Source organism: Ovis canadensis, chromosome 12 (genome assembly GCF_042477335.2).
Source record: "Ovis canadensis isolate MfBH-ARS-UI-01 breed Bighorn chromosome 12, ARS-UI_OviCan_v2, whole genome shotgun sequence".
Lineage (NCBI taxonomy): Eukaryota > Metazoa > Chordata > Mammalia > Artiodactyla > Bovidae > Ovis > Ovis canadensis.
The window spans coordinates 82,000,967-82,013,631 of NC_091256.1; the positions used below are offsets into that span (position 1 = coordinate 82,000,967).

At 52.0% G+C, this 12,665-nt stretch overlaps 1 long non-coding RNA gene across 1 annotated transcript; it reads left to right on the forward strand.

The window, feature by feature from the left end:
- The first annotated feature begins 2,095 nt into the window (after window positions 1–2,095).
- Window positions 2,096–12,076, forward strand: LOC138415920 (uncharacterized). The gene is made up of 3 exons (XR_011247442.1): window positions 2,096–2,723; window positions 7,599–7,719; window positions 10,318–12,076. It is a non-coding gene; the product is annotated as an uncharacterized lncRNA (long non-coding RNA).
- Window positions 12,077–12,665: the final 589 nt, after the last annotated feature.

A 12,665-nucleotide genomic window follows, 5' to 3' on the forward strand; every position in this document is an offset into this window, starting at 1 on the left:
AGACAGAGATACAGAGACCACAGGCAGAAACAGAGAGAAAGGGAGAGCAAGAGGCAGGGAAAGACAGCGAGCTTGGAGGTGAGGCCAAAAGGAGACTGGGGGAGGCCTTCACCCACCCTCCCAGGGGACCCAGGCATCACTCTTAGGCAGTGAGGAGACCCGCAGCGCGCGAAGAGCTGTGTGTTAGAAAGTGGACTCTGCCTGGAGGAGAATGGAGGGAGACAGAGCCAGGAGGCAGGAAGACGTGAGAAGGCTGGGGCACTCCCAGCTAAGAGAAGGAGACTTCCCCGGTGGCACAGTGGATAAGAATCTGCCTGCCCACCCAGGGGACACAGGTTCGATCCCTGGTCCAGGAAGATGCCTCGGAGCAACTAAAGCGTACGAGCTGCAACGACTCCAGAAGCTGCAACTACTGCAGCCCGCTTGCCCTGGAGCCCGCGCTCTGCAGTAAGGGAAACCAGCGCAGTGAGAAGCCCTTTCGCCATGACTAGAGAGCAGCCCCTGCTCATTCCGACTAGAGAAAGCCCGCATGCAGCAATGAAGCCCTGGGGCAACCAAAGACAAATATGTTTTAAAATAGAAATATAAGAAGGTCTGTGGGGAGGGCAGGGTTCGAGTTCTGTCTCAGCCATTTTGAGTCTGAATTTTGCGGGGCGACGGCCAACAAGAGGCAGAAAACGCTGGAAATTAGGGCAGAGGTCAAGCCTCTGAGGAACACAGACTCCGAGCCCAAATGGGACGAAGAAAACCTCTAGGGGTTTCTACAGCGGTCATGTGCGGGGTGACCCTGGGGCAGGAAAGGCGATGCCCTGGGGAGAGACTCAGGAGGAAGGAGGGTCATTGGTGACGACACAGAATGTCACTGACCCTGGAATAAAGCGGGTGTTTTAGTGTCGGAGGCGTGAGGAGGGGTGGATGTGGATACTGCTGAGTTTGGGGTGGGGGAGGGACATTGTGGGCAGGATTTCTGAGCCAGTGCCCCTTGCTAAGTGGGGCACAAAAGGGCACAGAGGAAGGGCGGGGAGGCTGAGCCTCTGGGGGGCACCCAGCCCCCTGCCCCCACTGTCACCGTGACCCCGTGTGTGAGCGAGCGAGTGAGGGTCCTGCCGGGGACGCAGGACTCTGGTTCTCATCACCGAACCCCACCCCCCACCACGGAAGCCCCTTTCCCACGAGCCTCGCTCGCTGTTTCCTGGTGATTCCTGGAAATAACCAGGAATAATGCGGGCTGGGACCTGGCAGGACTTCCAGGTGCATGTCCTGCTGCCCGCAGGCCGGGAGGTCTCTGAGCAGAGGGGACCTATGTCTCCCCTTTCCTATTCCCTGTCTGGGACAGGCCCATGTATGCCAGGGTGGCAGGCGGGCAGGCCACGTGGCACTCCATCTCTCCGGCAGGCAGGGGGTGTCCCAGATCCCATTTCTTCCCGGCAGGAACTGAGGCTCGACCTCACGGTCAGGCAGACCTGTGACTGCCGCAGACTTCCTGGTTGGACGCTTTCCTGGTTGGTCCAGGCAGCCCTGCAGCTCCCTGCTGCCTGTTTACCTAATCTGCTCCAAACAGATGAGATTCCCCGGGGGTGGGTTCGAGGTGAAGGGACTGGAAAGGGTTGTTTTCATCCAGACCCGCTCAGCCCACCTGTCCCAGAGTCTCTTGCATTAGCAAATGTTTTCTGGTTCCTATGGCAACCGAATCCACACAACCCGGATTTGTTATTGTTCCAGGGGAAAAAAAGGGAAGGGCCACAGCGAGGTCTGACGTCGGTGTGCCGTCCATCAGCCAGGCAGCTGAGTCACTACCATGGTCTGGTGAGTCCACGGAGTCACCTCCCTGTGGTCTGAGGCACCCTCTGGCCTTCTGGCTTTGGCAAGAGGCTGGTCTCTCATCTGCATGTGTCAGCAAGCGTGGGTAACTGGGCACCCTGGCGTGCTGAGTCCTGCCTTGGGCACCGCGGTGACTAGCAGGGGTAGAGAGAGGGAATTTACCAAATGAGGAAGAGTCCTGCCCTCCGAGGTGAGAGCTCGTGGGGCTGGGGACACATTCCCTGTTCTTATAGAGCACACGTGTATTTACAGCTTCGAGGGCCGCCTAGGAGTTGATGTGCATCACAACCTTAGCCAAGTTGCCTGGTTGCTCCATGCGTCAGTCTCCTTATGTACCAGGTGGGGGAGCAGGTTCTTGCTCATGGGTTGATAGGGGAGAGAAATGAGACACCTTCAAGTCCTCCAGGACTTTAAAGCCCTCTAGGAAGGAGCCCCTGGTGGCTCAGGTGGTAAGGAGTCTGCCTGCAGTGCGGGAGACCCAGGTTCGATCTGTGTCGAGAAGATCCCCTGGAGAAGGCAATGGCAACCCACTGCAGTATTCTTGCCTGGAGAATCCCATGGACGAAGGAGCCTGGAGGGCTGCAGTCCATGGGGTCGCAAAGAGTCAGTCACGACCGAGTGACTACACTTTCACTTTCAAAGTCCTCCAGACCCTCCTAGTTTCCACAAAGGAATCAAGAAACATGCATTTTTCCTACTGCTGATCGGCCAGATGCTGGCCGCACGTCTCGGGACCACCTGGAGGGCGAGGCAGAGGAAGCACCCCGACTCCCTGAAAACAGGTACCAGCCCCCCTCGTCATGCAGCCGTGGGTGCAGCCACCTCCATTCACCCCCACCAAGGACTGGAATGAGTGGCTTCACCAGCTTAGACCTAGAAGGAAACAGCAAGAAAGTGAGCAGGTGAGCCGGAGGGGATGGGTCAGCAAGCATGTGGGGACAAAGGAGGAGCCAGGAGGCAGGCACCCCAGAGAGACGGTGCTCTGGCCACCCAGACCCGCTCCGGTCTTCGAAGAATGCCCTCACTCTGAGGCCGTGCTGGCCAGGAGCCTTCTGATGACAGCCTGGCCTTCTGGATAGAATTTCCCTCCAGAGAAAAGGTGTCGATGGGTGAACATGGCTCTCGGGCCCCCCTGGATGGTTGTGTCCTCACTGGGAGTGGCTGAATCACTCGGTTGTATTTATTTATGCTCGCCATGGCACGCAGGTCAGCCCTGAGCCCCGTCACCTCACAATGTCTCACCAGCACAGATTTCTAGCTTACAAAGTGGAAATTCAGCCCTTGGAATGGGATGACCACAGAAAGGAACTACTACCCAAGAGGCATGCAGCCTTCCCCCCGGGGAGTCCCATAAGACACCCACTCTGCAGAGTCATCTGACGGCCCCCCTCTTCCTTGGCATATTCCACGCTGACCTCTGCCAGGTGCCACAGCCAGGCCAGCTGACAGCTGCCTCCCCCAGGCTGGCCCTACGCAAGGCTTTCCAAACTGGGGAGCAAGACCATAAATGAGTCATGGAATGAATTGAGTGGGTGAGGTGAGCATCCTTAATAATTAGCCAGAATCGGGTCACATGTATCAGAATGCCTCACGGGGAGTCAGGGTGAGTGTTATTAAATGCATATTATGTGTTTGTGTGTTGTATGTATGAACACACATGTGCTGCAGGGATACAGCAGCAGAAAGATGGCACATTCTGACTGGGTCACTTGTGGGCATTTAATAAAGGAACAATTTATAAAGACATGGGTAGGATGTAGGGAAGTCACAAAAGCCAATGTAGGGCCAGATCTAAGAGTTGTGGGGCTTGGTTATCACCCTCAGACTTGAAGGCAGAGGTGGTTCCAGGACTTGGAGACAGAGAGAGTGGTGTGGTAAAGGCTCAGACAGGAGCTGCAGTCACTGACCCAGGGAGAAGGCCAGCCAGCCTGCGGCAGTCGATAGGGAATGAATACTTAGCGTCACTGCCCTGCCTCTTCCCCAGCTCCTGCTAGGCAGTCCACCAGCTGGACCCAGCAAAGCCTGAGGGCCAGCAGCCACGGACCCAGCCCACGAGTGGAAGAGACCAGGACACAGGGCGTGCATGGGGTGCAGTGTAAAATGCACGTCTGACTGTGAGTCTCAGGGAATTAAGTCATAAAGACCCTGGAACCATCACTTCCAGGAAGAGGTGAAAGGTTTCTGAATAGCCCCTGGTCCAGGCTCTGGGTGGCAGCTAAGACCCATGAGGAAGGGGTTGCCCTGTTCTTCCCTGCAGCTGGGACCACACCTGCCCTCCACCCTCCAAAGTGCCAGGTTGGAGATGCCCAGCAGTGGGGCTGAGCACAGCGTCCGCAGTCTGGGGCAAAGGTCACGGGCGAGGAAGGGCAGGCTAGAGGAATGGTGGGGAGAGAGGAACAGAGGGCCCTGTGGTTGGGACACCCACACCCGGCAGTGGCCTCAGCCCCTAAGGCCAAAGGGCAGAGTTCTATTTCTGGCTCCCGTGGGAACAGGAGACAATGGTCGTCTTGCTTTCCACAGGCCTGCGGGCAGCTCGCTGCTCCTCAGCTCCGTGTGGTTGTTCTAGACTCACACAAAACCGCCTCTGAGCCTCGTTTCCACGGGCCACACTGCTGGGGGTGTCACATGCCAGCCCACATGTGGGGTCACATGCTGGGGACTTCACGCCGTCATCGCCGAGTGTGACCAGACTCCAAGGCTGAGTCTCCTGACCCCTGGCCCATCCTCCAGGAGCCCGCCTGACACCTACCTTTGGGTACCCGGTTCCCAGAAGACAGACTCTTCTGGAAAGAAAACAGTTTCCTCTAATGATTTTTTTTTTAATGACAACACTGTCTATAATAACAGAGAACTCTCACCTCGGCCTTGCTGTCTCCTTAGGCAATAGAAAGCCACTCTGCCTTCCCAGACCTGGGTCTCTCCCGGCTTACTCATCAACACGTGGAGCTAAGGTGTTTACTTGAGAGTTAATAAGGTAGAGAGCATTTTGCCCTTTGAACAGTCCTCCTCCTTCAGAATTTCATTTCCCTCAGCCGCATTCCTGGTACCGGTCAAGGTTGGACGGGAGTCTCAAGAACACAGTGAAGGTGGTGCCTGCCCAATCTAGCAGGATCTTGGGTCAGACCCTGGTGTGAGATCCTGAAAGCACCTCCCCAAGGAAATGGCTTGCCAATGTCATCCTTTTAAGTCAACCAAACAGAAAGTGGTTGCTTGAGTATTTCATCAGTCCTAACCAAGTCATTATTAAACCATGCTGCTGAGTCGCTGCAGTCGTGTCTGACTCTGTGTGACCCTATAGACGGCAGCCCACCAGGCTCCCCCTTCCCTGGGATTCTCCAGGCAAGAACATTGGAGTGGGTTGCCATTTCCTTCTCCAATGCATGAAAGTGAAAATTTAAAGTGAAGACGCTCAGTCGTGTCCGACTCTTAGCAACCCCATGGACTGCAGCCCACCAGGCTCCTCCACCCATGGGATTTTCCAGGCAAGAGTACTGGAGTGGGGTGCCATTGCCTTCTCCATAAGTTAGAGGAAAAGGAAGGAAAGTCCAAGAGGATCAGGGTTTTCCCAACATGATGCTGGTCAGTTTGGACCATGACCTGTGGCAATGCCTGATTAGCATCCCTTTCAGTTCAGTTCAGTCCCTCAGTCATGTTCGACTCTTTGCAACCCCATGGACTGCGGCCCGCCAGGCTTCCCTGTCCATCACCAACTCCCGGAGCTTGCTCAAACTCATGTCCACTGAGTCGGTGAGGCTATACAACTATCTCATCCTCTGTCGTCCCCTTCTCGTCCCACCTTCAATCCCTCCCAGCATCAGGGTCTTTTCTAATGAGTCAGTTCTTCGCATGAGGTGGCCAAAGTACTGGAGCTTCAGCTTCAGCATCAGTCCTTCCAATGAGCAACCAGGACTGATCTCCTTTAGGATGAACTGGGTGGATCTCCTTGCAGTCCAAGGGACTCTCAAGAGTCTTCTCCAACACCACCATTCAAAAGCATCAGATCTTCAGTGCTCAGCTTTCTTTATGGTCTAACACTCATATCCATACGTGACTACTGGAAAAACCATAGCTTTGACTAGATGGGCCTTTGTTGGCAAAGTACCATTTCTGCTTTTTAATAAGCATCCCTTTACTGTGTCTCATTATTCTTCACTGCTCTGCCATGGTCCCTGTGGTGCTAACTCCCTCTCCATGTCCTGCACTTCCAACCTCAGGTGGTCAGTGGTTGACGCTCTCTCTCAATAACTTGAGAGCACAGCTCTGTCTTATTCACCTCATGTTGTCCCCACTGACTGTACCAGAGTTTGCAAAACTCTCCATGAAATATGTCTGGGGTGAAAGAATGCATTAAACATTCATTACAGCTTAGTTTAATGATGTGGAAAAAAATTTAAAGAGTTAGCTGTGGCTTTCTAAACTTATTTTTTAGCATTGAATACTTTGATTCTAAAAAAAAAAATCTAACACAAGCCCCCCAAAATAAAAGCAAAGCAGGACACCCAAATAACGTTTCCAGGTCTAACAAATAGAAATGACAGGTATACAGTTAAGATTGAATTTCAGAAAAATAAATAACTTCAAAAGGTTAAGTATATCCCAAATATTGCATGGGGCATACTTATACTAAAAAAATTTTTTTTCGTTTGTTTGTCTGATGTTCAGACTTAACAGGGTGCCCTGGTTGTGACTGGTGGTCCTCCACTCAGGCCCATGCACCCAAGGGCGCCCTGGGGCTGTACAGGTAGGTTGAGGACCCCTGTGTTAGGAAACACGGTCTTTCTCCCGCGCTACTGTCCTTCTCCCGCATCCGGAGCTCCTCTCCCCCTGAGCAGGGCAGACGTCTCCTTCCCAGCCCCTCTGCCTGCACTCCAGGAGTCTCCATGGCCCTGGGCTGTGACAAAAGACTGCTCTAAGAATGGGCTCGGTTTCCTGAAGCGCCAGAGTGCTGTCAGAATCATCGGAGAGGCAGACAATGCTGGTGACAAACGGCGAAGCCAGTTCACACGACAGTTCCGAGCCCAACGTAGATTTCTGCACACCTGGTTTTCACCCAGATCCTGACTTGCCCTGAGACCCTGCTGCCTGTTCTGGGAAGGCACAGGATGGAGCTGGGGTGGTTCCACTTCCCGCTTCTTGCCCCCGGCCAGCTCCTTCCTGGGTGAACAGAGGGGCCACCACGTCCAAACCCGTCGCCCCGGCTCTGCCAGGTGGACACTGGCGGCCTCTGGGAGCCCAGAGCAGAGCTGATCAGGGGAATGGTGCATCTCCCTCTCTTAAGCACTCCCCTTTCCTGAAAAAAAAAAAAAAGAAAATAGAGTGAAGGGGCTCCTGTAGAGTCAGGTGAACTCCTGAATGCCTTCCAGAACTAGCTCGCCCTGGAGAGGGACTAGGAGGACCTCAGTGGATGCCGCCTGCTGAATTTTGCCTGCCCACCTTGAGCCCTCTTCTCGGGTAGCTAGTCCAGCAAGTGGCCTTGGTGCGGGGCAGACAGTCCTCCAGGCCCGGTATGACCCAGACTCGGCCCATGGGATGCTCTGCCTTGGGGCCTTGACCCTTGGGGGAGAGAAGGGCAGTTAGAAGGGATGCTTTAGCACCATTTAGGACATCACCGGATGTCCCCCTGCAGCTCTTTGGCCCCAGGCTTCCCAAACACGCAGTGCTTTCTGAAAATAGAGACACTGGTGAAAATGGGGGCAGAAGTCATGAGCGTCACTTCTGGGTGGAAATGGCATTAAAATCCAGTTCCTAATTCACCACGCTTCCCCCTTCTGTCACAGGAGCCAGTAGCTTTCCAGATGGTAGCCACTCCATCAGCCTGGATCTGGCGTGAGGACTACTCAGAGAGGAGGATCACTCAGAGAGGAGGACCACTCAGAGAGGAGGCCCAAATAACTCCAGGTGACCTTTCGGAGTAAACACGAAAGAAACGTTTGTTGCATCAAGCCACTGAGAAGTTGGGGGTGTTTGTTACTGTAGTGTAGCCTCTCCAGTCCTGACTGATGGCCAGGCAATGTCCCAAACCTCCTGAATCTCAATCACCAAGGAAGCCCACAATGAGGCATTTTTCCAAGTCCCACTCACAGGCAGATTTTGGAGATCAGCCAGGTTTGGGGACCCCCACTTCACTCCACACTGAACTGTAGTGACTTGAGTGGCAGCCCCCTAATATATTGCTACACTCTAATCCCTGGAACCTGTGAAGGTTACATTATTTCAAAGAAACATCTTTGTAGATGTAGTTAAGAATCTTCAAAGAGAAGATTAGCCAACAAGTAGGACAAGTGTCCTTATGAGGGGGAGGCAAGACAAGGAGAGAGAAGGTCCTGTGAGACAGGCAGAGAGTGCCATGTTGCGGCTACAGCCAAGGAATGCCAGCTGCCACCAGAAGCAAGACAAGCGAGGAATGATTCTCCTCTAGAACCTCGGAGGAGGATGTGGCCCCGGGGACACCGTGACTTTGGACTTCTGGCTTCCAGAACAGTGAGAGGATGCATGTCTAGTGTTTCAAGCCAGCGAGTCTGTGGCACTTTGTTACAGCTGTCTGCGGACAGACAGTGCCCATGAATCCTCAGGGAGCTTCCAGTCTCCCAAGGGAAAATGGGGCCGCACCAGACAGGGCCGGGCAGCAGGAGCAAGGCTGACAGAGCTGGGCTGACTGCTTGGGAAACGAGCTCTGGAGGAGGGCAGGTTTGAGCAGAGGTCTGGGGGGATCTGCCATGCAGCTTAGTAGAGACGAAGTGGGGTTCAGAAAGGGACTGGGAAAGGTGAGGACCCCAGGATGGGGAACTGGCAGGTTCTCCAGCACAGAGGAGCAGCCCAGGCCGTGCTGGGGATCCTGAATGGAACAAGAGGGCTGGCAAACTTGGCCTGGAAACCCAAGCTGGCATTCCTTCATAGCAACATTTATAAAGCCAGAATGGTAATTTGAAAAAGTGTCTCTGATTTCAAAATAAGCCAAAATAGTTAAATTCAAAATTGTATCTTTGCCCTGACCACAACCACAAATATATATATTGTGTGTATACACACACACACACACACACACACACACATATATTTGTATAAGGTATGCTAAGTCACTTCAGTTGTGTTCAACTCTTTGTGACCCTTTTGACTGTAGCCCGCCAGGCTCCTCCCTCTATGGGATTCTCCAGGCAAGAATACTGGAATGAGTTGCTATGCCCTCTTCCAGGGGATCTTCCTGACCCAGAGATCGAACTCAGGCCCCTTACTTCTCCAGCATTGGGAGGCAAGTTCTTTACTACTAACGCCACCTGGGAGGACCATTTGTATTTGTATATATATTTATAGACAGCCAACTCATTGGAAAAGACCCTGACGCTGGGAAAGATTGAAGGCAAAAGGAGAAAAGGGAGGTAGAAGATGAGATGGTTGGATAGCATCACTGATTCAGTGAACATGAACTTGGCCAAACTCCAGGAGATAGTGAGGGACAGGGTGCTGCTGTCCATGGGGTCACAAAGAGTCGGACACAACTTAGTGACTGAACGATAAGAGCAACTTTTATTTATATAATACAGAGAAAAAGAGACCAAAAATAAGAAAATTGAGGGATAGACTCAGGAATTTTTTGTCTTATTTTTTTTTATTGTTATTGAAGTTTCAACACTTTAAAAAACAAAAGAAACCCAAGATGACCAATTTGGGGTTAATATAGAATTAATGAGCTACTGAGTGTTCTTGAGGAAGGGTGGGGTGGTTGGGGGACGACAAAGGGTGGTGAAACGAATGGTTAAAGGGAGCCCGGGCAGTCCTGTGCTTTAAGGGAGCAGACGCTCGCTACACTCGACTGCCCTCTAGTGGCCAAATCCGGGAAGCCAGTCAAGCCTTTCCGAACTGCCTCCTAGACAAGGTTGGGGTCAGAGCATGGTGGGAGCGTGCAGAAGGAACCCTCCGGCGCTCCGGTGCCAGGGAAAGCCTCCCAGAGGACACAATGCTTCCACTGAGCCTGGTGATTCTTTATAAGGGGGCCAGTCCAGCTGTTAGGGCCCTGACAGGGGATGAGGAAGGGTATGGCTTGAGCCTATATCGCATCATTTGGGAACGCAAAACATTTGGTAGGGTGGCGAGCAGGCTCCTTCAGGATGGGGAAAAGTAAGGCTGGGGAGGGGAGCCAAGGCTGTGCCTCCAAGAGGGCTTGAAAAGCATCATACACAGTGTATGTATGTATTTATATACAGCCAACTCATTGAAAAAGACCCTGATGCTGGGAAAGATTGAAGGCAAAAGGAGAAAAGGGTGGTTGGTAGAAGATGAGATGGCAAGGTGTGCAAGGGTTTGAGCAGGGGTGTGATCCAGGGACGAAGGGAGGGAACATCTTCAAGTCTGCCCCTTAGACCATCATTCTAGCAAAGGTGTGGCATCTGGGATGATTGTAGTGGAGTTAGTGGAGGACGGAACGCACACCGCGGCTTGAGAACCCTCCATCTGAAGCTCTTTGCAGTCTACCCCTTCACCCCCTGCGCTCTCTCCTAGGGGCTTACAGGACTGGAGACGTGGAAAAGCGACAGGGAACTGAAAGACAGTTAACTTGTGAAGATAAGCACGGAAACTGGTGATCCAGCAGAAACGTGCTCTAGAGCAGCACGTTTTGGTGACTACTATTTTGGCACCAGGGGCCAATTTCCTGGAAGACAGTTATTCCGCAGACCCGGGGCAGGGGGTGGTGGGTGCCCTGGAATACATCCTCCTAAGAGGGGGCTTTGGGGGGAGTGGTTTCGGGATGATTCAAGCGCAGTACATTTATTGTGCCCTTTATTTCTGTAATTATTACATCAGCTCCTCCTCAGATCATCAGGCATTAGGTCCCGGAGTTGGGCACCCCTGCTCTGGACAATGACAGGTCTTATATTAGTCTGTTGAGTGCTGTTGAGCCTGAGGACCAGCCTGCTGACTCTGGGTGGGAGCATTTTGAATCCCTGCTTTGATCTTTCTTGGTGCAGAGCTCTCTGTTGCCATGTGGCATCGCTAGGGATTTAACACTCGCCTTCCATTATACTCCACTTAATAGGAGTTGCTCTCTGCCTTCTACTGTCTGTTGCCAGCTGATGGCTGTTGTCATTGTTTACTTGTTGCTGTTTAGTCACTAAGTTGTGTCTGACTCTTTGGTGACCCCATGGATATAACCCGCCACGTTCCTCTGTCCATGGGATTTCCCAGGCAAGAATACGGGAGTGGGCTGCCATTTCCTCCTCCAGGGGATCTTCCTGACCCAGGGCTTGAACCTGCATCTCCTGCTTGGCGAGCAGATTCTTCCACACTGAACCACCAGAGAAGCTGGCTGGAGTTGGAGCCTAATTTGGGAGGCCAAGGCAGCTGCCTTCCTGTGTAGCATCAACAACTGGTGTATTGATTAGGTCACAACCCTAATGACTAAATACGTTCTCATTTTACAGATGAGGAAATCAAGGCACAGAGTGGCGGAGGGACAGCCACAGTCAAACAGCTGAGGCGACAGGGCCAGAAATGGGAGTCTGGCTCCTGAGGCTCTGCTCTGAACCACTTGCCCTTTAACCATCCTTGTGTTGGTTGCTCAGGGACATGCAGAACCACTCTGAGGAGTGTTTTGCCTTTAACTGTCTTCTTTCCTATTCTCCACCTTCATTCAAACTGTTTCCCACTCCCTGGAGGTTATTTAATGGCTAAGTGAATCCTAATGAAATATTAACTAGATGAGAAACACCTGTACCTTCTCCCCTGAAACCTTCCCTTCTGCTCCGAGTCCCAGGGTTTGCAGAAGGCTCATGGGTGCTGACTCCCCAGGGGGATTAATGGGAGGACACAGCCTCTGACTCAGGGAAACTTATGTTCAAAGGGAGTCGAGGTGCATGAACTATTCAGTTTGGTGCTTTTGCTCACTATCAGCGTGGTAAGCTAGTGTTTTTTAAAGCATGAGTGGTTGCACATTAGTGAATCAAGACAAGTTAGTGCGTCTCAGGTCATGCTATATTTAAATGAAATTAACAGTGAGGCCTAGCGTGCTGCAGTCCACGGGGTCAAAAAGAGCTGGACACGACTGAGCGACTGAACTGAACTGAAATTACAGTTTACAGTACCACGTGCATTTCATGTGATATGGTTAAGTATTGTCTTGGGAAATTTTGTTTTAGTTGTGTGTATCTGTGTATGAAGGCATGCACACACTTGACTACGGTATAAAATGTATTCTTTCTTTTAAAAGATTTTTTGATGTGGACCATTTTTAAAGTCTGTATTGAATTTGTTATAATATCGCTTCTGTTGTTCATGTTCTGGTTTTTGTTTGTTTGTTTTTTTTGCCCTGAGGCATGCGGGATCTTAGCTCTCTGACCAGGGATTGAACCCACACCCCCTACTTTGAAAGGTGAGGGAAATTCCTAAAATGTGTTTCTTGCTGTGAGTTCAGTCAAAAACGTTTAAGCACCACGTATATATTACCAAACATTTTTCTCCTCTGGTTTCACAATGCTTGTTTACAAGAGTTTTACAACCCATGTTTTGCTCGAGTTAATATGAAAGTAGTTCCCATCAGCCAGTCTACACCACATAATAGATGGGAGGCAGGGTGGGGGGGGGGGGGTTGCTAACGAGCCTGTGGAGGGAAACTGTTGGCCACAGAGCTGGGTTGCACCCCTCAGCCTCCAGAAGTGCCCCTCAGATGACAACCTAGCACCTCACCTGCTTAACTTCACTCACCAGAGCCTCATCAAAACTCTGAGGCCTGTGAGCCTGGTAATTGTCTGAATTAACACAGCTTGTTTGGAGCCAAACTTAAGCTATATTTTCCTAGTGCATATTTGTCGTTAAAATCCTGGAGTGGATTGCCATTCCCTTCTCCAGAGGAT